Source organism: Xenopus laevis, chromosome 6L (genome assembly GCF_017654675.1).
Source record: "Xenopus laevis strain J_2021 chromosome 6L, Xenopus_laevis_v10.1, whole genome shotgun sequence".
In the NCBI taxonomy this organism is placed as follows: domain Eukaryota; kingdom Metazoa; phylum Chordata; class Amphibia; order Anura; family Pipidae; genus Xenopus; species Xenopus laevis.
The window spans coordinates 56,958,267-56,982,674 of record NC_054381.1 but is presented as its reverse complement, the minus strand read 5'-3'; the positions used below and the strand labels follow the sequence as shown (position 1 = coordinate 56,982,674).

General features: G+C 38.5%; 1 protein-coding gene across 1 annotated transcript in view; it reads right to left on the bottom strand.

Annotated features, from left to right (window-relative positions):
* LOC108718971 (trafficking kinesin-binding protein 1) overlaps window positions 1–11,291 on the bottom strand; it is a 95,557-nt gene extending 84,266 nt beyond the window's left edge. The window contains exon 1 of the mRNA XM_041566077.1: window positions 11,012–11,291. The gene's annotated coding sequence lies outside the window, so the exon portion shown is untranslated. The remainder of the gene's footprint in view (window positions 1–11,011) is intronic.
* Window positions 11,292–24,408: the final 13,117 nt, after the last annotated feature.

The following is a 24,408-nucleotide window of genomic DNA, read 5'->3' as shown; positions in this document are numbered from 1 at the left end:
ATCTTTTTAGCTGATTTTGAGCCAAGGTATTTATGCATCTGGGGCAAACAAAAAAAGCATAATGGGGAGTGGATGGACATACAGCTGCTGAAATAGGCCGACCAGTACCTATTACCTGAATGATTGGTTGCTGTAGCCTTCTAGAATTTGTGCAAACGTTGGTTGAATTGGAGCTCTATTTCCACCATTTTCTTATAGTGCTAAGGGCAGTTTTGACAAGTCAGGAACCCCCCATGAGGTTTAAGATACATAGCCAGGAAAATATGACTTGAAACAAGATATTCTGAAAATAATTATCACTTTAATAATAATAAGTATGCCAAAGCAAATCATTTTCTTAGAAGACCAGAACAAGAGCAATAAATTCACCAGGCAAGTGGCCAGGTACAGGGATAAAGAATACAATTTACAAAACCATTTAGCAGCAGTACTAATCTATATAAACCAGTTAGCATAATGAAAGCAAACATTTGATTCTTATTAGACTGGGGCAACATTTGCCTAGTTTAACATACAATAAAAATGTACCACATTTATGCCAATTCTGCCCCCCAATACAAGCATAACTATTGCCATTTTTTGTGCACAGTATAGTTCAATGCATTATGTAAAAGCTACCTTGCAGAAATTGTCATTGGCTGTACTTTAGAATTAATAACTTTTCAAGTCCCTTGTGATTAAGTCATTTTCATGGTTATAATAATCCCATCTGTTAAAGAAACTGAATAGACATATTACAGAAAGATAATTCGCCGGATGTATCTAAACATCACTGATATATCATTTTCTAATTACATTTTATAACCTTAGTCCACAAAAGTAATTAAGAGTGGTCATGTTGCAATTTGATAAGCCATTTGCTTCTGTTTATTTCCTGTAATAATTTTGAGGTGATGAATGAAAGGCTACAAGCGTCTTTTCAGTGGAACTGCAAAATACATGATTAACAGCATGGTCGATACATGACTTCTTTGTTGATATCTAGTGGTTCTTGGCCTTCTAATAGTAGCATGAGATGAACGGTTATTTTAATGGATGCACCTACAGTTTGAAGTCAGCTAGCTCTGACAATACAATCTATTTGTGCAGATGAACAGCCTAACTTGACCCAAGCTGGTCACAAGAGATGGACTCTCCTCTGGTTCCTATATTGTTCTCCCAGAGGAACAGCAAGCTCTTCCCACTCTTTTAGTGACTACTCATGGTTAACAGAGCAGATTCATTCTGCCATTAACAAACAATATCTCAATAAACCAGGTTATTATAACCAGGAAGTCCTACATTACTCCATAATACTTATTGTATGCAAGGGTAATCTTGCTGGGATGCAGGTCAGACATTTGTTTAGCAACATAGCACTCTCACTTCTGTAGTATAAAAGATTTCGTCACATTCAGGGAATCGATTCATGAAACAGTTCTCTGTCATCCAGACACTCCTTGCAGCATTTCAAGCATTGTTCAGTCCTGTGTCAATACATGAAATGAAAGCCTTCTAACTACAGACATGAAGGCTGATGTGGCTCTGTTTATTTGGGAGTTTCCCCAGCAGCAGCCATGTCTATGCCTGCATTATTCTATGGAGTATTCTGCTTCAAAAACACTTAAAGAAAGCTCAGCCGCATTCCATACTTTGTGTTCTGTCACCTCTATTTACAGTACCTCTAAATCTATTAAAAATAAAATTATTTTAAAGGCAAACAAACTTCCAGAGTGATTATGCATTACTGTACACCAGACCTAGCCAAATGGGCCAGATAAGGTATTTTAAAGGATTTTTACAGGCCCAGTCTGCTCAAATCAGCACACTATGTAATAAGTTGACAGTACTGCTGTAGGCAGAAGAGACCAGGTCATAATGTAAAGGTTTACGGTGTTGGTCGCCATCTAGAGGTGGTTTAAGGGTGCTACTTTACATAAGTAATTCACTGTCCATGTACAAAAAGTACAAGATTTTTTTTACACTACCCCAATACCAAACAAAGTAACTCAAATTACTTGAAATATATAGAGCTGCTTCAGTTACATGTTGGTAAAAGAAGTTTAAATAACTAAATAATTAACGATACATTGTTTTACTGTCTATACCAGTGATCCCCAACCAGTAGCTCCTGAGCAACATGTTGCCCTCCAACCTCTTTGTTGTTGCTCTCTGTGTCCTCAAAGCGGGTGCTTATTTTTTAATTCCAGGTTTGGAGGCAAGTTTTAATTGCATAAAAACTAAGTTTAGTACCAAGTAGAGCCTCCTGTAGGCTGCCAGTCCACATAGAGGCTATCAAATAGCCAATCATTTGGCAACCCAAGGGAATTTTTTATGCTTGTGTTGCTCCCCAACTCTTTTTACATTTGAATGTGGCTCATGGGTAAAAAAAGGTTGGGGACCCCTGGTCTATACCATACATATACCTCCCAACATTTTGGAAAAAAAAAGAGGGACTCTGCAAATTTTGACCATGCCCATTTGTGTGGCCACACCCCATAATTACCGTGTCCATTTTACAAAATGTGGCAGGTTATGAAAGTTTGAACACATTTCTGCGGTTTTCATGTAATTACAGTTTTGCTAATGAAGGTGAATTGCCCTTTAAGAGACTTTCGTATCTTAAATTGTTACAAAAGTATCTAAGTATCTATTCTGGGCTCTCTGCCAAAAGCCAATTAAGTTAGAAACTTTGTATCTTTTTCTGGCTGTTCAGTGCAGGAGATCAGAGAGGAAATCGGGACATTTCAGTAACAAACCCGGGATTGCGGGCTGAGCTGTCAAAATCTGCACTGTCCCACGAAAAATGGGACAGTTGGGTGGATGAAAAAGCCCAGTCCTTTCAGCATATATTAGAAAAAAGTAGGACTGCACCAATTCAGTTCGAGATTCGGCCAGGATTCTGCCTTTTTCAACCAGATTCGGCCGAATCCTTGTGTCTGGCCAAACCAAATCCGCATATGTAAATTAGGGGCAGGGAGGGAAATCACATGATTTTCATCACAAAACAAGGAAGTGAAAAAAATGTTCACACTTATTCCTTTCCCGCCTCTAATTTGCATATGTAAATTAGGATTCAGTATTCGCCGGAATCTTTCACAAAGGATTCGGGCAAATCCCAAATAGTGGATTCCGTGCATCCCTAGAGAAAAAGAGACTGGCAGGCCTGTCCTGTGAATAGCACGAACACCTAAAATTGTGTCATAGATTTGTATGACTTGGCAGTTAGTCAAGGCCAAGTAAAATGCACTGTTTTAATATTATAAGAATAAGAGAATAAGTTACATTGAAGAAACTTCAGAATGGGAAATTACATTGCTTGTGTGTTCAGCATTCCTGACAACAGATTTCTGTTAAACAGATTAGAGTCAGCTCGAATTCCCCAACTTTAAAAAGAAATAGGTGGTCCATGCTCCACCAAGATCAGCAAAACAGAAATTCTTTGTACAGCACCACGTTATTAAAAAAATGTCTTTATTCAAACTTCCATGGCAGAACCGTTCAGCAAAGTTTCAGGCCTCAATATGTTCTTTTATCAAGCTTACTTGACACTGGCCATTTTGGCCTTTTTATAGACTGCATTTCTCCACCTACTGGCTACAAATCCACATAAAGATACATCTTGTTCATACAAATCGTTACAAATGTCATTAATGCAATATTGTTACAGTGTATTTAAGTGCAGTCGGAATTTTAACTCTGTATAGGTTACAGGCCCGATCACTTGTTCAAAAACATCTGAAAGACATAACGTTAAAAACCAATTAAAAATACAATGTAGCGAAAAATAGCTTGAAGATCGTATTCCCTGTTTAAGCCTTGTGGGGCAAGTGTCTCCAATTTCCTTATCCATATTGCCTCTTTCCTCAACAGCGCTTTCACTCGATCTCCCCCTCGTCTGGGACTAAGCACATGGTCCACCACCTGGTATTTAAGTTGATGTACGCTGTTGCCTGCTTCCAAAAAAATGGAAAGCAACTGCTTGTTCCTTTTTGCCAGTCCTAATTGCCGATTTATGTTCTCTCATCCGTTCTCCATGGAAGTTTGAATAAAGGCGTTTTTTGGTTTTTTTTAATAACGTGGTGCTGTACAACAGATTTCTGTTGTCAAGAAGGTGAGAACCTTGCCTGAGGTGGCACGGATCGCCCAGTTACTAGGGGCAGCAAAAAGCCGCCTCTGGTAACTTTAAGAGCCAAATTTCTGTGGCTGCAGCCCCTGAAACACCCCTTAGCACACCGTAGCAGTGTGAAAGGAGATAGGGTAATTGGCATGGACAGCTACAAGGAGTAAGTGGGCATAGTGACCCAGAGGCTACCCGGCTGGTAAGGGCAGAAGAGGAGAAGTAGAGCTAGAAAGGAAAACAGTGAAGGGTGTGAGAATTCTGCTGGAAGCACCTAGCTAGGGCTGTGTCAGGGCAAAGCCTGGTAGCAGGGGAGAAGTGACGACTGAACCCCCTGGTGGGATACTGCAGGCTGAGGTGTGAGTGAGAAGGGACATGGGCAAAACTGAGAAGTGCACCTGAGGGGTGAATGAGGTGTATATCCCCCCTGAGTGTAATTACCACAGTACCGTGTGAGGAAATAACAGGAGATATGAGCCCTGCGAAAGTGTTCCTCCTTGTGACTGGACTAAGTGTGACAAAGTTAAAACAAGTTTGGTTAAACTGCAACTCCCCGAATCTCGTATTTCTAGTGTAAGCTCCCTTCTGATGATCAGCTTACAAGCTAATCATGCATTTCCACCACGCATGAACCTTGCTCTAGTAAGCCTACCATTTCATTATCAAGTCTTATTGTGCCAAGGGTTAAAGTGATATAAACCAAAGACTCAGGGCAGGTCCAGTTACCCTCTGGAGACGTGTCATTAATAAACATGATTATAGTTAAGCTCATAGATGAAAGTTTAAGTATTGAGCCAGCCGGTATAAATTAACCTCAAGTTCAGTAACAAATGCAGGGAAGCACAGAATATATATAGTATATAACCCTACACTAGTAATAGTCAATTAACTTGGTTCCTAGCAACAGTTTTATCATTACAAGTTTTTCGGGGGGAAAAAAACCAAAACAGATTCTGGGTTTTAAGCAGGCTAACCACTTGATTTTCCACTAATGCAGAAAATTATAATGATATAAAATAATCTCTAAAAGGCTTAATACCATATGCACAACCCACCCTGAAAGCCTAAGGCCCTACTCTGCTTAAATTAAGTTAAATTCTATTAGGCAAGTTTTTCCAGGTCCCATTACAAGTTCTAAGGCGTTAAATTGTGAACACAGCATTTCTAAAACTTAATCTTTTGTACTTTGTACAATATCAAAATGCTTATTGCTTGGAGTCTTTGTCAAGTATTATTACTCAACTTCATGGCCAATTTTACTATGAACTCTGAGGGCAATGGCACAAGTGGATTTTTACACTTTTTAGTCTAGGAAAACACACCGGCAGCTTCAAATTTTAATTTCCCATATCAGTGTCAGAAAGTTAATGACAGGTGAAAAGTGAGTGCAGTAAGAACAGGCAAGAAGTGACAGATATGAACAAGAAAATATAGTTGAAATATTCTGCAGCATTATTCCAATATACAGCATATAAATGTTTCAATAATCCTGGTTTAATATAGGAATGCACAGAATCCAGGATTCGGCCTTTTTCAGCAGGATTCCGATTTGGCCGAATCCTTCTGCCAGGCCGAACCGAATCCAAATTTGCATATGTAAATTAGGAGTGGGGAGGGAAATTGCGTGACTTTTTGTCACAAAACAAGGAAGTATAAATGTTTTCCCCTTCCCACCCTTAATTTGCATATGCAAATGAGGATTCGGATTCGGTTCGGCATTTGGCTGAATCTTTCGCGAAGGATTCGGAGGTTCAACCAAATCCAAAATAGTGGATTTTTGCATCCCTGGTTTAATATAATCCTGGTTTAATATACATTTTTTATAATCAAATGCTATTTCATCATATGTGAGCATACAAAATTCCACAAGAGGGCACTCATCCACTGTGGCAATACCATAGGAGAAAATTTAGCACAAAGGAGTACAGAATTGTCAGTTTTTTAAAAGACACCTTTATTTTCAATGTCACATGGGTTTGTTAAAGCAGTCATGTCTGACTTGTCTGCAAGGGTACACAGGACATCTTCACGACCTTTCAGCTCCATGTTCAGACCCACAGCCAAAAGTGTCACCAAAGTGTCTGAAATGGAACCTGGGTTGTCTGCATTATAATTTCAATAGTTGCATCAGTTCTTCTCCAAATATATATATATATATATATATATATATATATATATATATATATATATATATATATATATATATATATATATATATATATATATATATATATATTTTTTTTTTTTTTTTTTTTTTTTTTTTCATATGAAAAAGTTTGGGAACCCCTCTTAATTCTTTGGAGTTTTGTTTATCATTGGCTGAGCTTTCAAAGTAGCAACTTCCTTTTAATATATAACATGCCATATGGAAACTGTAGTATTTTAGCAGTGACATACATTTTATTGGATTAACAGGCAATATGCATCATAACAAAATTAGACAGGTGCATAAATTTGGGCACCCCAACAGAGATATTACATCAATACATAGTTGAGCCTCCTTTTGCAAATGTAACAGCCTCTAGACGCCTCCTATAGCCTTTATTGAGTGTCTGGTTTCTGGATGGCGGTATTTTTGACCATTCATCCATACAAAATTTCTCCAGTTCAGTTAAATTTGATGGCTGCCGAGCATGGCAAGCCTACTTCAAATCATCCCATAGATTTTCCATGATATTCAAGTCGGGGGACTGTGAATGCCATTCCAGAATATTATATTATATCATGATAATATATTATATTAATTGTAAAATTCGCCAGCGTGACGTCATTTTGCCACTTCGCCAATTTACTAACAGTGGCCCTGGCAAAAATTTGGCAGCGAATTAGAGTAGCGCAACTTCGCAGCATAACACCTGCCAAAGTTGCACACTGGCGAAGGGGCGAAATTACGCAAATTTACTACATTTTTTTTTTTATGAATGTTACCTCTTTCGCCAGAGTTGACTTCGCCAGGTTAGAGTAGATAGCAGTTTGAGTAGATCGCAGTTTGAAAAAAAAAAAAAAAAAGTTGAAAATTTTTCTAAGTCCCCAAAAAAGGCTGGTTTGTTTTACTTTTTATAGGGTAATAGTCTAAAAAGATCGAATTTTTTTTTTTTAGGTTGCCCACCTTCCCTCCTACATTTTATAACATATGGCACCTTAACTATACTGTTGGCACATGTGTAGGGCATTAGAACCCCTATATACTTTTATTAACTTTCCCTGGGATTGTGTAGTGTAATGTGCGCTGCAGCATACACGTCCATCAACGTTTCGGTCCCGTTCTGGGCCTTTTTCAAGACATTACAAAACGATTTTGTAATGTCTTGACCCAGAACGGGACCGAAACGTTGACAATAAATTTTCTTTTCTAAACTGCATTATGAAGCCCTGGAGTGCGTCAGTCTTGGGGAACATATACATATACATATACATATACATATACATATATATATATATATATATATATATATATATATATATATATATATATATGTATGGGACTCCGCCCCCTATTTGTTCTATTTATTTCTTGTTCCGCTGCAGTGGTGCATACATAAGTAAAGCTACATAAATAAAAATATACATCAATTTATACTTCTTAAGCTTCTGCAGAAGTATTCATAAAATGCCAAATAAGGGAAATGACACGTTAAAATATCAGACTGCCTAGACCTGCTAATTACTTATTATTTTAGAGGATGCTTTAGCTTGCATTTTCCAGTAACATCATCTATGTGCCAAAGAATTTGGCTTTCATTTGAAAGTAATGGGAAACAACCAAATGTCATTTTGGGTGTAATGATCACTGTGCCACTGCAGTTTACTTTTTTTCTAGAACTGCAGTAAATACCTGAACTAGTGATATTTAACCATAAAATATTTTGAACAGGACCAGAACCAGGGGCAGGCAGAAAAGGGAACATGCCTAGGGTAGAACAGTGAGTGATGAGCACTAGTACTATAGGCATGTATGTCTGCTGCCTCCTCTAACTCCAGCCTAAGTGATGAGATATGCTGAGCAGGGGAGCTAATGCAATGACCGACCAGTGCAGTGGAGAACAGTGGTAGCACCAGCTTAAAGGGAACTCCGGCTTTCAAACCAAAACTTGATAAAGAGACCCACATAACACAGAAACCCTAATATACCCATTGCTGTTACCAGTTTCTTCAAAAAGTATGAATAAATGCCATTTTCCATGCTGAAATCCAGCTGTTTAACAGTTTGTCTCTTCCTGCATCATTTGAAATCCTGGCAGGGAAGGAGGGACTTAGTTGTAACAACTTCTCCACATTTTACAGATAGCATGCAGGAACTACATAACCCACAATGCACTGCACTGTAATGTTCCATTCCTTATTGAAATCACGTGTGCAGGGAATTGTGGGGTATGGAGGATGCAGGCTGAGGACAGCTGGCTGTTGATACAAAGTAATAGTAGTCAGCCAGCTCAGCAAAGTAGTCAGACAGATCAGCAGGAGAGCAAGGGGCTAGTCTTAGAGAACTGTTCCAAACCATAAAAAATTCATGCAAAGTCTGCAAATTTTTTAATTGATGTATATTGCAAAGTTGCTTGAAATTATGTTTACTTTTCAAAAAGCTTAAATTACGTTTTTTTGGAGTTCCCCTTTAAGGGTGGAAGACTTGAACAGTGACACTGTGCTATTTGTTGCCTGTGTTTTTTTTTTTTTTTACCAACTACAGACGCTAGAAATACCCTGTCAAGGCAATATTGAGAATTGTCTCTGTTAAACACTCAAATCGAGAAATTACTCAAGAATTCTTTTTTATGCATATTTGAGCAGTTGCATAATTTAAGTGTTATAGCTGAGGCAATTCCCAGTATTGTCTTGGCAGAGAATTTTATGGTGTTTTGGAGCCTCAACAATACACAGGGGCAGATTCACTAAAGATTCACGAAGTGACTAATGCTAGCGAAGATTTGCCAGTGTGATGTCATTTCATTACTTCGCTAGCGAAGGAGATAGACTCTAGCGGTAATTCACTCATGTAACTATGCAAATTCACTAAGATGCAGATTTTACTGAACGTTACCTCTTGCGCCAGAATTGCCTTCACCACCTCAGACCAGGCGAAGTGCAATAGAGTAGATAGGACTTCCTCAAAAAATTGTCCTAAAAAACGAATCTGCGCCTGGTGAAGTGTTGTGATGTGAGCGAAGCGGATGCTAGCGCAAATTCGGCACTTAGTGAATCTGCCCCACAGAGAGTTGCAGAGCATATCAGGGAAAAAGAGAGAGAATCGCTGAACGGGGTGGGCCGATGCTGTAAGATTGGCCTGGGCACTAGCGGTGTCCTGCTCCAGCTCTGATATTGAAAAACTGTCACATTTTTAAAGTTTTAGCAATATTCTGTTAACATTTAACTGGATTTTAATTACAATAAATGCACAATTTGCTATGTATATTTAAAGTATGTTTACTGTACCTAAATTCCTACAGAGAGGTGTTTGGACTTTAAATCAATTAGGACTTTAAGAGAATTTCAGATTTTTTTTCACTCGGAAATTATCAGAAAAACTCATGATTCAGCATAATTTTCTGTTCATACTTTTTTATTCTGACTTTTTAATAAATCTCATGACTCATAGTTTTAAAGTGTGTGGGCTCCTTTATAAACACTGGGCAAATTTGCACCTGGGCAGTAACCTATGGCAACCAATCAATTGTTTGCTTTTATTTTTCAACCTGCAGCTGCCTGCAAAAAGCTAGTCACTGATTGGTTGCTATGGGTAACTGCCCAGGTGCAGATTTGCCTCGTGTATATAAATGAGTCCCTGTGAGTTTAGTAGTGCTTTCAAAACTTCTAAAACCCACTAAAATCTGACCTTTAATACATAGGTCCATATGCTTCTGGGTGCAGCCCAGATTCACATTCATGTGGCACTAGCCTTAAAATAATGCAGCATGCCTGTATGGGCATTCACAGCACTGTGTAACTGATTTGAGACAACTGCACTGCTGCAAAGCTAGACTGCCTGTATGAGTTCTTTGTTCAAAAGATTTAACCTTGTAGGAGCCAGTAGATCTTCAGTAGAGATAGAAAAGGGATACTGATGGTGCTTAGCACTTTCCTGCTGAAAGGAGAATGACATCAGTTGGAGCTGGGTCATATACTCCATCTAGCATTGGAATTGCCCAGGTACCTCCAGGCATTATGTTGGAACACACATCTAACAAACATGGAAACAAATGTATATGCACGGATAATAAACTGAGAATTTAATCTGATTAATATTTAATCAAACATCCCATGACAAAGCCGGTTGCAGGCTCCAATATCCTGTTGTGCTCCAGCTAGAAAAGCACCCAGCTAACTGCATCTATTTTTATCACTTGGTAGATTCTGCAATTATTGTTTGATAATTACAAACACATTTATTTCTGCATTCTGCATATTTAGACCACATTTGAGGCAAATTACTCAAGGCTATTTGGAGAAATGCTCATTTCCAAGTAAATTCAAGCATCTTGTATGGAATGTGCTGCAAAATATGAAGAGGTTTTATAAATAGATGATAATATTAATGTGGGCATGTATGCAAGAAGAGTGTATGTACTTTCATTGCTACACGAGAATGGGGAGGGGTAGGGTTAGAAAAGAAATTAAGAAAGAAGAAAATCTTTACTGCTATGGCAGTTACCAGTTTTACTTTGTATTTACTATTAATTGAATTCAATCAAAATATATTAGGCATTTGAATTTGCAATGGGAAAAGTTGCATATGACAGCAAAAAATTGCTGATCCCATGACCAGCCAATCAAGTAAAAAAACAAAGCAGCCCCCATACGTATTGTTCCCAAAATGCCCCATCTGACAGCCAACTAACAAAGTTTGTTGTTTTCCTTTAAACAGTTTTCAGCATGTACATTTACTTGCATTATTCAGAGGAAGTGTCAAATGCATACCTGTAATGGTGCCAGCATCTCTGTAGTCTCTCTGGTCCTGCACATCTTCTATACCCACAGCTTCACTTACATAGTGTTCTTCATGTATGCCTGGGTCACAGGCTAGGACTGCATGGTCACTTGTTTGCAGAACGGGCACGATATCGGCCGAGGTGTCGTGGTGCACAGCTGTGGTGTCCAGCTTGGCAGGTTTCACAAGGACGTGCAAACTGCCATCAGGTGGAGACGTGCAGGAGCCTTGGTCGTGCTTGACACATACGATTCCACTGGCACTGCACTGTCACAGACTTCCAGATAACTGCAAGAAAAAAGAAAAAGAAAGCATAAAACACAAGCATTCTACATACAGACAGATCCTGTTTACATTGGCAACTGCATGCCTGTGCTTGAGGTAAAACTAGCTATAGAATGCTGGAGTCAAGACAAGGAATAAAAGTGCTTATACGTTTATATTTAAAGTACACAAGTCTTTTATGCAAACAGGCAAGTTAACCATTTAATCAAGGAAATGGGAAGAGCTTACATCCAAGGCCGTTAGGACTAGGTCCCAGTAATCTGATAACTAGATAATCGTTCCCTGGGCAATGCAAAAGCAAATAAAGCAACCCAAAAAGTATATTCTACTTGCAGGTATTGGTTACATACCATAACAAAGTATCTTCAACTTTGCAGATACATACAAGCGATGTTTAATGCATAGGCAACACTATATTCCTCATTGTTCTGCAGATACAAAACAGTTTTCTTACCTGCGCTAGAAAATTAGATAAAGAGCAATATCTGATTCTTGTAGGTGCAAGATGAGTCCTTTTTTCTCAGGATTATTTCTGCTAGGGATGCACCGAATCCAGGATTCGGATTTGGCCAAATCCTTGTGCCTAAATGTAAATGCATATGTAAATTAGGGGCGGAAAGCGAAATCACGTGAAAAAAATAGTAGAAAAATGATTTCTACTCTCCACTTTGTCACAAAACAAAGAAGTAAAAAAAATGTATTTCCAGTTTTTTGTTTCCCGCTCCTAATTTGCCTATGCAAAGAGATCTATTTTCATATGCAAATTAGTATTTGGCTTCGGTATTCAGCCAAATCTTTTATGAAGGATTCAGGGATTCGGACAAATCCCAATTAGTGGATTTGGTGCAACCCTAATTTCCCACCTCTACCAATGAACAGAAAAAGGATGATCTGCATATAAAGTCATATTTATGAAGTCCTAAGATCTCTCTGGAAAACATTACTACTTTTATGTTTTTATTTAATGGGTTCAAAATAAATTGGTAAAAATATATTCAGAGTTTATGTAACTCACTACTCAATATAATTCATTTACATTACTTTTCCATTTCAAGTGGTTTTTGAGGTACTATCAGTTTTATACTGCTAGGCAGGTTTTAAGCTTAAAGGCGAACTCCACACAAACATAACTTAAGCTTCTTAAAAAAGTAAATATAATTTCAAGCAACTTTGCTATATACATCAATTAAAAAATCTGCAGACTTTTCATGATTTTTAATGGTTTGGAATAGTTCCCTAAGCCTAGCCCCCTGCTCTTCTGCTGATTTGTCTGACTACTTTGCTGAGCTGGCTGACTACTGTTACTTTGTATCAGCAGCCAGCATCTAACAGACCCCACAATCCCCTTCACATGTGACTCAATAAGGAACGGAACATCCCAGTGCAATGCATTGTGGGTTATGTAGTTCCTGCATGCTGCCTGTAAGCTGTGGATAAGTTGTTACAATTTGTAACATCAGTTTTTAGTTCCTCCTTCCCTGCCTCGATTTCAAATGATGCCGAAAAGAGAAAAACAGCTGGATTTCAGCATCGAAAATGGCATTTATTCAGACTTTTCGAAACAGGTAACTGTGATGAGTATATTAGGGGTTTCTGTGTTATGTTGGTCTCTTTAGCAAATTTTGGTTTGGAAGCCTGAATTCCCCTTAAACAGCGAACAGCCAAGAGAATTGACTACCCAAACTGTCTTTACTAAAAGCCACTGTTTGCAAGTGCAATACAGAAAGGTTACTAGTAGTCACTGTTTGCATAAAGATCCTTCTTTTTCTTATTACTTTATTTTGCCATGCTGCTCCCACAGTAAATGTAATTAATTTTTTTCGGCTCCAACAATTCAGATCTCCCAGTGATAAAATATTTATGATATGCTGGAAGATTTGTTAACACAACAGAAACTGAGCACTAAGTTCAAAATGCTATATTTATAACAAAACAAAGGTCACTCAGTCAGTCAGTAAGGTTGACATGCACCAAACTTTAATTTTTTTAATGTTACTGGTCCTTTAATCACTTAATTACCCAATGTGGATTGTAATTCCTTTACCATTTAAAATGTTATTCTTGAACCAATAAATGTATTTTTGTAGTTGTAATATTGGTATGTAGGCAGCCATGACAGGTTATTGCGTCTGGTCATGTGCTTCCCAGTGAAACTGCTTTCAGATAAACTTGTTTCTCCTACTCAATGTAACTGAAGGAGTAGTGACTTGGGTTAGCCGAACTTGAATTTTTACTATTAAGTGCTGTTCGTATATCGACCACTGGAAGGATTTTTAGAAATGCAGGTGTCAGGGAATTGTTATCTTGTTACCTTCCCATTGTTCTGTTAACAGGCTGCTGGGGGGGGGGAGGTGAGATCACTCTAACTTGCAGTAAAGATTGACTGAAGTTTATCAGAGCACAAGTCACATGGCTGAGGGCACATGGGGAACTAATAACATGTCAAGCCCCATGTGTCAGATTTCAAAATTAAATTTAAAAAAAGTCTTGTGTGCTCTTTCGAAAAACTGATGGATGAAATGCAAGATTCTGCTAGAGGCGTGCTATTAATAGATGCATTTTGTAAAAAAACATTTTCCCATGAAAGAATCCCTTGAAGAAAAACACTTTGCAAAACTTTGCAATTTGTAATTCATTAGTAAATGGATTGTAGCATTGTATAGATCCATATTAACAAGTATTCATATGGTCTAGTTCATCAGCTTTACCAACAAGAGCAGATTATTTATATGTTCTGTTAGAGCTGAATTAAAAGCAGATTTTTACTGGTCCACAGAGATCCTTACAAAATATCTGGCACATGATTAGAGGTTACTTGCTGCAAACCTATTCTTTCCCCATGGAGAGTGTTATTTCTCAGCATGTACTATAGCTTTAGTAAAAAATCTCACATAAAAAAGCCAATTTTATATTCTAAAAGTAAGAATGCATCTCATTTTAAAAAGATAAAACACAGGAGAGCTGAAAAATAAACACAGTGAAGATCAATCAGCAGGAGAGTGTTCTATAGAACATGTATTAAGAATCCAAAGAAAAGAAAATGCCAGTTTTTAGTGAACATGAGGATCCACGGATAAACTATTTTCCCTCTCAGTTCTCTTTCATGCTGAATTCTGGACTGGACTATTGCCAAATGATGCAAATAAAAAAAAACTGGAGCAATGGGAACCAGACATTCTGAACCATTTGGACTTGTTTAGAAAAGAGAATAATCATACATCATCATATGATTTAGTACTGCAAGAAAAGTTTCATAAAGGGCATCATTCCTGTATGTAGCCTTGCAAAATAATTTTATTTTTTGTCACTTTAACTGCATCAACCCTAACGCCAAACATCAGTAGAACTAATGTGTCCCTAAAGGGATCCACACACCTTTTTAAACAGCATCTATGGTTTTCAAAGGGATGAAGGAAGTGCATTGCAGTCTGATTTCCTATTCTATAGTCAGGACTTTTGGGAAACTGCAACACCAAAAACTGCATTTTTAATTAATAAAATGTAATTCCCCTGGGAAAGGGTCCTGAGGATGACATCCAGGGTATTCATAAATATTAAAGAGCACATTTACATTAATAAATATATTTTGCTGATAGATTACAGGAACATTCAGTAATCAGATCAGTAATTACAGTATCTTCTTTTTCCCGGATCAGAGCGACAGAACACTTTAAACATTTAAACCAGTGGTTCCCGCACTGTGGTCCCCAAAGCATTAAAAGGAGGTGAATTTTTACAATGGACGATGATACAGTTTTGACTATCCCTTTAACTATATGACATTGTCTGTTGCAAGGGCCAACAGCTGTGGACGAGTGCCAGTAATATGGGGCACACATTGGAGCCTTCAGTTCTCATGAGGTTAGCCACACGTTCACAGGCATTAGGTACGTGCAGCTGGCCATGAACTTAATAGCCACACAAGTTAGAACATAATTTAAACAAAGTTTGTGGACTGTCATTTTATAGCAGCTGAATAGCCGCTGTAGCCCCTTTCTAATGAAGTACCAGTATACACTATCAGTTAACCTAAGGTCTATAACTATAGGGAAAATAATATATATATATATATATATATATATATATATATATATATATATATATATATATATATATATATATATATATATATATATACACACATACATATATATATATATACATACACACACATACACACACACACACACACACACACACATTTACATTTTATAAAATTTTTAAAAACATTAGGCAGGGGTTCAATGAGGCTGTGACCACAAAATACATATAGACGAATACAAGAGGTCCTCTGCACTCAACACATTATCAATATATTTAAAACAGAAACATTATATCTTAATTGGGAACAAATACAAGGTACTGTTTTATTATTACAGAGAAAAAGGAAATTTTTTAAAAATATTTGGATAATTTGGATAAAATGGGAGTCTATGGGAGGCAACCTTTCTGTAATTTGGAGCTTTCAGGATAAGGGGTTTCTGGATTATGGATAAGGTGTCAAATAAAGCAGGTTTATTAAATCCTGGATTTAATAAACCTGCTTTATTTGACACCTTATCTTATTGCAAAATACTTGGAGTGCTGCCACCCTGCATTTGTATCCATTTTTATTCGGATTAGCACCCAGGTTGAGCCATTGTGTTTTGGAGTGCGGAATATTTGCAATATATATATATATATATATATATATATATATATATATATATATATATATATATATCCAACCAACCTGGTGCACTCTCGACCCTCACATTTCAAATGCCCGGGTGCAGGTCAATGGTATACATACATTCAGTCAAAATAAATAATTTTTTTCCCTCAGAAAGTCCTTGGTGTGCGGTCTTTTTTGACTGAATGTATATATCTTCACAAGGGCAGCACCCTGCTGATGTCGTGTTCCCTGGGTGCACGGTAAAAAATCCAAAAACTTCAAAAAGAACAGCAACACCAGGACTTTTGTTTCGGTCCACGCAGGGACCTTCCTCCATGAGGAAGGTCCCTGCGTGGACCGAAAACGTCACGTCGGCTATTCATGCAATAATTATTGAATACACTTTGATTTGATACACAAAAATCCTGGTGCTGCTGGTCTTTTTGAAATATATATATATATATATATATATATATATATATATATATATATATATATATATATATATATATATATATATATAATGTATAAGCACAGCAATGAACAAGTAAAATAGATCAGGCATACATAATCAAAATGCATACAGTCACTTTTTACCCTTGCTCTGCTGCCACTACACAAGTATTTGCTAATCCTTTCTTTTTAATCTCAAGCATTTTATGCTAAAGTAAGTTAAACTATTATAAATAAAAAAAGATATGATTTTCTTTATATCTGCACGTGATTCTGTAGAACCAATGATATTGTTTCATTATCAGATGTTAATGAAAGGTTATTTTTTTTTTCTAAAACAATCCATGACATTGCCATGTGCTCTGGACCAAGCAACACAAAGTATATGGCATAGTGTATTAGTAACATAAGAAGAAGCAGCAGGAAGAGGAGAAAGAGAAGAATTAAGTATCATATTCCTCACCAGTTCAATGCAAAGTCTTAAGGAAGGAAGTATCCTATAGCCCAGGCTGCTGGAAGAGTGCACTTCCAATGGGAAGGCTGGCTGAGAGCACCCTTGCATGTGACCTTGACTGTCAGGCCTGGGTGGGAGTAGCTCTCAGATTTCTCAGAGCAAGCCAATGCACTGGGACTCCAGCTGTTCTCCCATCGTCTATAAATAGACCTTCTGCATGAAAAAGGACAGGACGAAATGGAGCTAGCAGCCGCATGATACTATAAAGGCTTACGCATCGATCATCGACGTGCCGGAGGATTACCCTGGAGAGGGATATCTATTATTATTACTGAACAGTCAAACGCAGTGTTATTAATTAACTCTATGCCTCCAGTACAACCTTGTGGAATACCATTAGTAGCAATCATGAAACCCATGGCAATTTATACTACACTCACCTTCCTGTAATTTTTAAACAAACATTTTCATTATTCAGATCTGTATTTAAAGAAACCATATCAGAGGCAAAGATAGTAATAAAGCTGATCTTTAATATGTGCCCACATACAATTTCTCACAAATTCTGTAACCATACCTACCATCACCTCTGTAATAAAGGTGGTCAATCCACTTTATGTCTAAATAAAACTTCCAGTTACTCATCATGCATCTTATGGGTTACAGCAATATATCTATTTAACTAAAGAAGTAGCTAAAAATGTTGTACATTTTGTTTTGTGCTTCTGTACCAGCCCAAGGCAACCACAGCCCTTTAGCAGTAAAGATATGTGTCTCCAAAGATGCCCCAGTAGCTCCCCATCTTCTTTTCTGCTGATCCACTGCACATGTTCTGTGCTGCTGTCACTTACTGAGTTTAGGGACCCACTCACAATATACAGTACACATAGACTATAAATGTCACAATATAAGGCTGATTAGTAATTAATATAGATAATTACTACATGGCAATACAGAAACCAGTGCAACTAGCATCAGAATTTAATAATCAGCACTGTAGCATTGGCTTATTTTACAGACAAACCTCATTTTCTGCTGGATAATTTGCAACGACCCCTAAGCTTAGCTTCTCAACAGCTGCTCAGAGCCCACTGAGCATGTGAGTGTCACAGACACTTTCCGAGATGGTGACCCCCTGTGACAAGTTTGGATCATTGCTGCTATTGAGAAGATGAAAATTAAGGCTTGGTGCAGTAAGTTCAGTATATAAAATATGGCATTTCAAGTCACATTCATTTTTAGGGTTTAGTTGTTCACCTTCAAACAACTAGTTGTTTACAGATAGATCACCAGAAATAACGACTTTTTTCTGTCACGGTTTTTTTTAATAGAAGAATAAAGTGTCATTATTCACCTTCTAAGGCTAAGGCCACACTAGGCGATAGCGCCGCGATTTGACTCGCGGCGACTTTTCGCCGCGACTTTTAAGCCGCAATCGCTGGGGAAACTTTTGCGCTGGCGTCTATGGGGAATCGCGAAAAATCGCCAGCGTAAAAACACACGCGGCGATCTTTTCTCTACTGTCGCTCGAAATTGCCTCGCTAGGCGATTTCGAGCGACAATAGAAAAAAGATCGCCGCGTGTGTTTTTACGCTGGCGATTTTTCGCGATTCCCCATAGACGCCAGCGCAAAAGTTTCCCCAGCGATTGCGGCTTAAAAGTCGCGGCGAAAAGTCGCCGCGAGTCAAATCGCGGCGCTATCGCCTAGTGTGGCCTTAGCCTAAAGCAGCTCTGTAAATTGTTCTAAATTGATACATTTAGTTGATACATTTCTTATCTTTGTCCCTGCTGAGTAGAATCCCTGAGTTTCAGCTGTTAGAATATACATACGATAGTTGCTAATACTCCAGAGATGCTGCTAATAAATGTATTAACTAAATGTTGCAAAGTTCTAACAACTCAGAGTCCGCACCTGAATTACTGAGCTGTCAGACAAACACCAGAGACAGGAATATTCAACTTTACACTATTTGGTCTGTGGACCCATCAATTTTTTTTCATAACCTACCCAAAGAACTTGGCCCTCAATCATCCAAAGCCTAATAAAAGAATTACTTGACTTGACATATTACATTCAGTCAGTCCACACGAGCAGATTCGGGGAGATTAGTCGCCCCAGCAACAAATCGCCTCTTCTTCGGGGCGAAAATCTCACCGAACTGCCTGCCCTCCGCTGGCTAAAATGAAAATCACCTGCAGCAATGCTCACGCGGTGCTTCGTTTTCCTAAGTCGCTCAAAGATGCCTCATGAGGAAACTTCGGCCGACTTCGGAAAACGAAGCGCCACGTGTGCACTGCCGCAGGCGGTTTTCATTTTGGCATGGGGAAGGCAATTCGGGGAGAAGAAGAGGCGATTTGTCGCTAGGGCGACTAATCTCCCTGAATCTGCTTGTGTGGACTGACCCTTAACGTGCAATTGTCTATTTATTTATTGTTAATTACACATATAACTTAAAGTGATGAAGGAGGCAGTCCAGTAGATATGCTATAAAAGAACTTTAGACATTGTCATTATAACAAAGCATAAAAAAGCTTCTAAAATCTCAGTTTTCTTTCCTGACAGACTTATCACCATATATAGTGAAATTAATGCAAAAATACGCAATACACCTACAAGGCTATAGGGTATGCAATTGTTGCCTTACTGGTACAGGTATGGGACCAATTATCCAAAATGCTTGGGAACTGAGGTTTTCCACAATAGAGATCTTTCTTTAAATTGGATCTCTATACCTAAAGTCTACTTTAAATTAATTTCAGCATTAAATATACCCAACAGGATTGTTTTTTGTCTAATAAGAATTAATTATATTATAGTTGGGATCAAGTACAAGGTACTGTTTTATTATTACAGCGAAAAAGGAAATCTATTTTAAAAATCATTATTTGATTACAATAGAGTCCTATGGGACACTGCTTTCTGCTAATGGATTTCCGGAAAACTGATCCCATGCCTGTATTTTCTTTACCACAGGAAAAAAAACAAATTCATTCCTACACATTCCATAACAAAATTGAAGCACATGACCTAATAAATCCATATAAAGCTAATATTCAGAGATGAAGACGTATTTACAATAGGGGCAGCAGGTTGTGCAACTACCAGCAGTAGGGGTAGTGAAAAATAGAGGGCCTAATAATAGATTACAAAAAAAAAAGGTAGTTAATAAGAATACAGTTAGTAGGTAAAGGGGGTCACCTATGCAGGCGGGACAAACTTTAATTTTATTTAAGGAAGATGAAGTAAACACCTTATTCAGGTGAGCACCCAATCATACTCATTATTCACGGTAAACAGCTATGACCATTCTGGGTGCAGTGCGCAATACAAGCAATTACTGATTAGGTAAAAGTCACCCTGATAAAATTGTAATTTCTAGATAGATCAGGTTATTTCATGGAGACTGGCTACACTTTTCTACTAATACAGAATTTGTTTGGGTTTCTCTTGGCTCAAGACAGGTTACTTGTGGTACTGGTGACTATACATGTACCTGTTTATAATACACAAAAGCAATGAATATATTGTCAATTATATCCTTATAAACTGTGAGTTCTGATGTCATCAGTTATAAACGGTGAGTTCTGATGTCATTTCTGTCACATGACTCGATGAAACATGTGTATTATAATAAAGTACCCCCAGTTGCAAAATGTGAGGATATTAGAAGTCACCTTGGAGTTCCATGACTTGTATAGAGGGACACAGGGTGTCCCTCTATATTAGTTCCCTGCGTCTCTTTAGGACGCAGGGAACTAAAAAAAACAATTCCCTCCCTCTGCTGCCCCATTACTCCAGGCTCCCTATCCTGCTCCCTCTGTTTCTTAGTGTCCTCTCATGAGGAGAGACCAGGACAGCCCTTTATTTTAGTTTATTTTCCGAGTTTTATGCTTCTAATGTTATTAGAGGGTATTCAGATGATTTTGGCCCATCACATCAAAGGGACTTAGCTCCAGTGGCGAGGGAAACTCAGTGCTGCCAAAAACATCTCAGGGCCACATACACCCCCTATACTTCCGGGAAGGTTTGGAGTGTCTGATGAAGATTAGATAGGTTGGGTGAATGAATTAATTTACCTAATACATGTCCAAGTGGATAATTATACCCTGCCAACATCTAAAGTTTTATTGCTTACAGATTAAAAGTTATGTTTCGCCAAATGCCCTAAATCCAACGTGAGTATTCTTTTCCCATCCAGCTGATGGAGTTCCTAAAAATGGTGTTAGAAACGGAGACCAGGAAAGTGTTTTTGCCCAATTGCAAGGCTGCGAGTGTCCTCAGATAATAGAGCAACTGAGACGGTAGGACTGATGGTCACCTCAATAGAGGCAATCCATATGCCCTGTTCCATCTAGGGTGTTGCAAAGGATATTTTATGGAAATTGAACAAGACCCAGGAATTGTTGAACAGTCCTTTCTCTTTCCAAGCAAAGCAGATGCAAGGGTGGTGGCTGGAACAAAGTCATCTACATTGGGTGCAGTTAGTGGCGAACCTGTCCCGTTTCACTGAAAAATGTGCAAAAAATTTGCGAAATGTATTGAAGTCAATGGGTGTCTAAATTATTTTGATGCAAGCAACAATTTTTATTGGGCTCCCCAAGTTTTTTTTTTTTTTTGCAGCGTTGGATTTTTCACCAGGGAAATTTTTGCCAGTTTCGCAAATTTATTCGCGAAACGCAGAAATTTGCCGCAAGACCACGACTGTCGAAATTTATTCGTCCATCACTAGGTGCAGTCTGTGGACACCTGAGAGTTCAAGGTCACAAATGGAAGCTCTTCTTCCTCCCACGCTGATGCTGTAGGGACACAGAGTGCAGAGTTCAGTCAGACAATGCTACAGTGGTAGCTTATATCAATCATTAGGGAGGATTTTGCAGAACTGCAGCCACAAAGAAAGTGGAGAGAATTTTCCTATGGGCAGAAGATACAGAGTTTTCTGCTGTGTACATTCCTTAGTCCAACAACTGGGCAGCGGATTTTCTTTCCAGAAAACGACTAGATGCGGATGAGGAGGCACTTCACCCAGGTGCTCAAAGAGCTTGTACGAAGATGGGCAAACCAACAGCTGATCTAATGGCATCCAGACTAAAAGTAAAACTGCAAGAATTCTTCACAAGGTACCGGGACTAGCAAGCTTCCCCAGTGGATGAGTTGTAGCCCAATGGCCTAAAGAACTACTGTATGCATATCCTTCCTTGGAAGTGATTTCACGACGACTGAAGAAAATCACATTGGAACTTTTGGTGGAGCCTTTATAGGCCATGACGGGTGTGGCTCTCAGACCTGATGCACATGTTGATGGAGGAACCACGGAGGATCTTCTGCCACAGGGCCCTTGTTTTTGACGGCATGGCTTGGAAATCTGAACTTCTAAGGTGTTAAGGTGGCCATACACGGGTCTGTCCGCAGCTTATTGGCCCTTGTATGGGGCCCCCCGACGGGCTTCCCCGGTCGAGATCTGGCCGAAAGTCGGCCAGATCTCGATTGGATGGGACTAAAAATCCTGTCGGACCGCGGCCGCATCTGTTCGTTGATGCGGCCCCGCGATCCGACCACCCATAAAGCCACCGTTAGGATCCGATCGTTGGGCCCTAGGGGCCACGATCGGATCAGCTCGATATTGCCCACCTCAAGGTGGGCATATCGGGGAGATATCCGCTCGTTTGGCGACATCGCCAAACGAGCGGATCTCTCCGTGTATGGCCACCTTAAATCTGTCCTTAAGTCTTCCAAATCTGTCAACCATATTGTGAGCGAGGCTTGCAATTACCGCAGTGTACCGAAAACATTTTCAGTTTGGTGTTTGAATTCCCCGTCTAAAAAAAAAATGCTTTGTAAGGCTACATGTTTATTGTTATTGCTACATTTTATTACTCATCTTTTTGTTCAGGCCCTCTCCTATTCATATTCCATTCGCTTATTCAAATCAATGTGTGGATGTTATGGCAATTTGGACCCTAGTAACCTAATTGCAAACTGGAAAGCTGCTGAATAAAAAGCTAAATAACTCAAAAACCCCAAATGATAAAAAATGAAAACCAATTGCAAATTGTCTCAAAATATAACTTTCTACAACATAATAAAAGTTAACTGAAGAGTGAACAACCCCTTTAATGGTGTTTAAGCTGAATTGCTGCATGTTAGAAACAACAGATGTCATATAGGATCATTCTCATAGGGGAGAAACGTATTTAAGAGATTGAAAATTCATTATAAATGAATTCCTCATTTGTTGTTGTTTAATTTCAATAGTTAACCACTGAACTGGGTCCCGTTCATCAGCTAGCAGTCTTCATTCACCCTCATCACTGATTCATATTTCCTGTTGCCATAGATTCCAAATATTATGTTCTATCAAACTATGGCCGGAAGTCTGATTTCTGTGACTAAGAATGCAACAATACAGTGGTACTGAAAGGTTTATTCTAAGTACTTTGAGCTATGCCCAGTTATTTAGAGACATTTCCTGCTCTACAAAGTTTACAAGGTTAAAGAAATCGTAACTCCAAAAATTAAAGTGTCAAAGTAATGAAAATAAAATGTACTGTTGAGCTGCACTGGTAAACTAGCTACTGTAAAGCCATGGGGGCACCATTCAAAGCTGAAAAAGGATAAAAGACACAGGATGTACAGTAGATAACAGATAAACTCTGTTGCATGCAATAGGATTCTTCAAAACTTATCTGTTATCTACAGTGTATCCTGTGCCTTATCTCCTTTTTTCAGCAGCTTGAATGGCTGCCCCCATGGCTACACATCAGCTTGTTTATATAAACAATAGTATAAGGTTTGAGGCAAAAACACCAGTTTTACCAGTGCATTGCAACAGTACATTATATTGTCATTACTTTAAAACACTTTTTATTTTTACAGTTCCTTTAAAGGAGAAGGAAAGCTACGGAGGTATTTAATTGCCAATAGATTAGCTGCAATAGTGCAAGCTAGAATGCTATATTTATTCTGTATAATGTTTTACCATTCCTGAGTAAAAAGCTCTAGAAACTCTCTATTTGTTTAGAATAGGAGCTGCAGTATTAACATGGTGTGACATCACTTCCTGCCTGAGTCTCTCCCTGCTCTGGGCTCAGATTACAGCAGAGAAGGGAGGGGGGAGGGAAGAGGAACAAACTGAGCATGCTCTTGCCCAGGGCAATGAGGTTTAAGCTGAAGGCAGGAAGTCTGATACAGAAGCCCATGAGTACACAATAGAAGGAAAGAAATGTGCTGTTTCTTTTGAAAGAGGACTCAGAGCAGCACTACTTTGGGGGTTTACTGGTATATTTAGAGGACCTTTCTGATAAGGCTTACTTAGTAAAATTTTAACCTTTCCTTCTCCTTTAATGATGCCTGAGACAGAAGTACCCTACAGCAAATGAATATCTCTAATCTCAGACGGTAAAATCTGTTTGCCTTTTGCCAGTCTTTTAATATTAAATGATATATTTATGCTAAAAGCACATGTAGAGGAAAAATGCTTCTGAGTTGATACATGTTTAAGGTAATTGACTAAGACATGGGGTACCCAAAAGCAATGATAAAT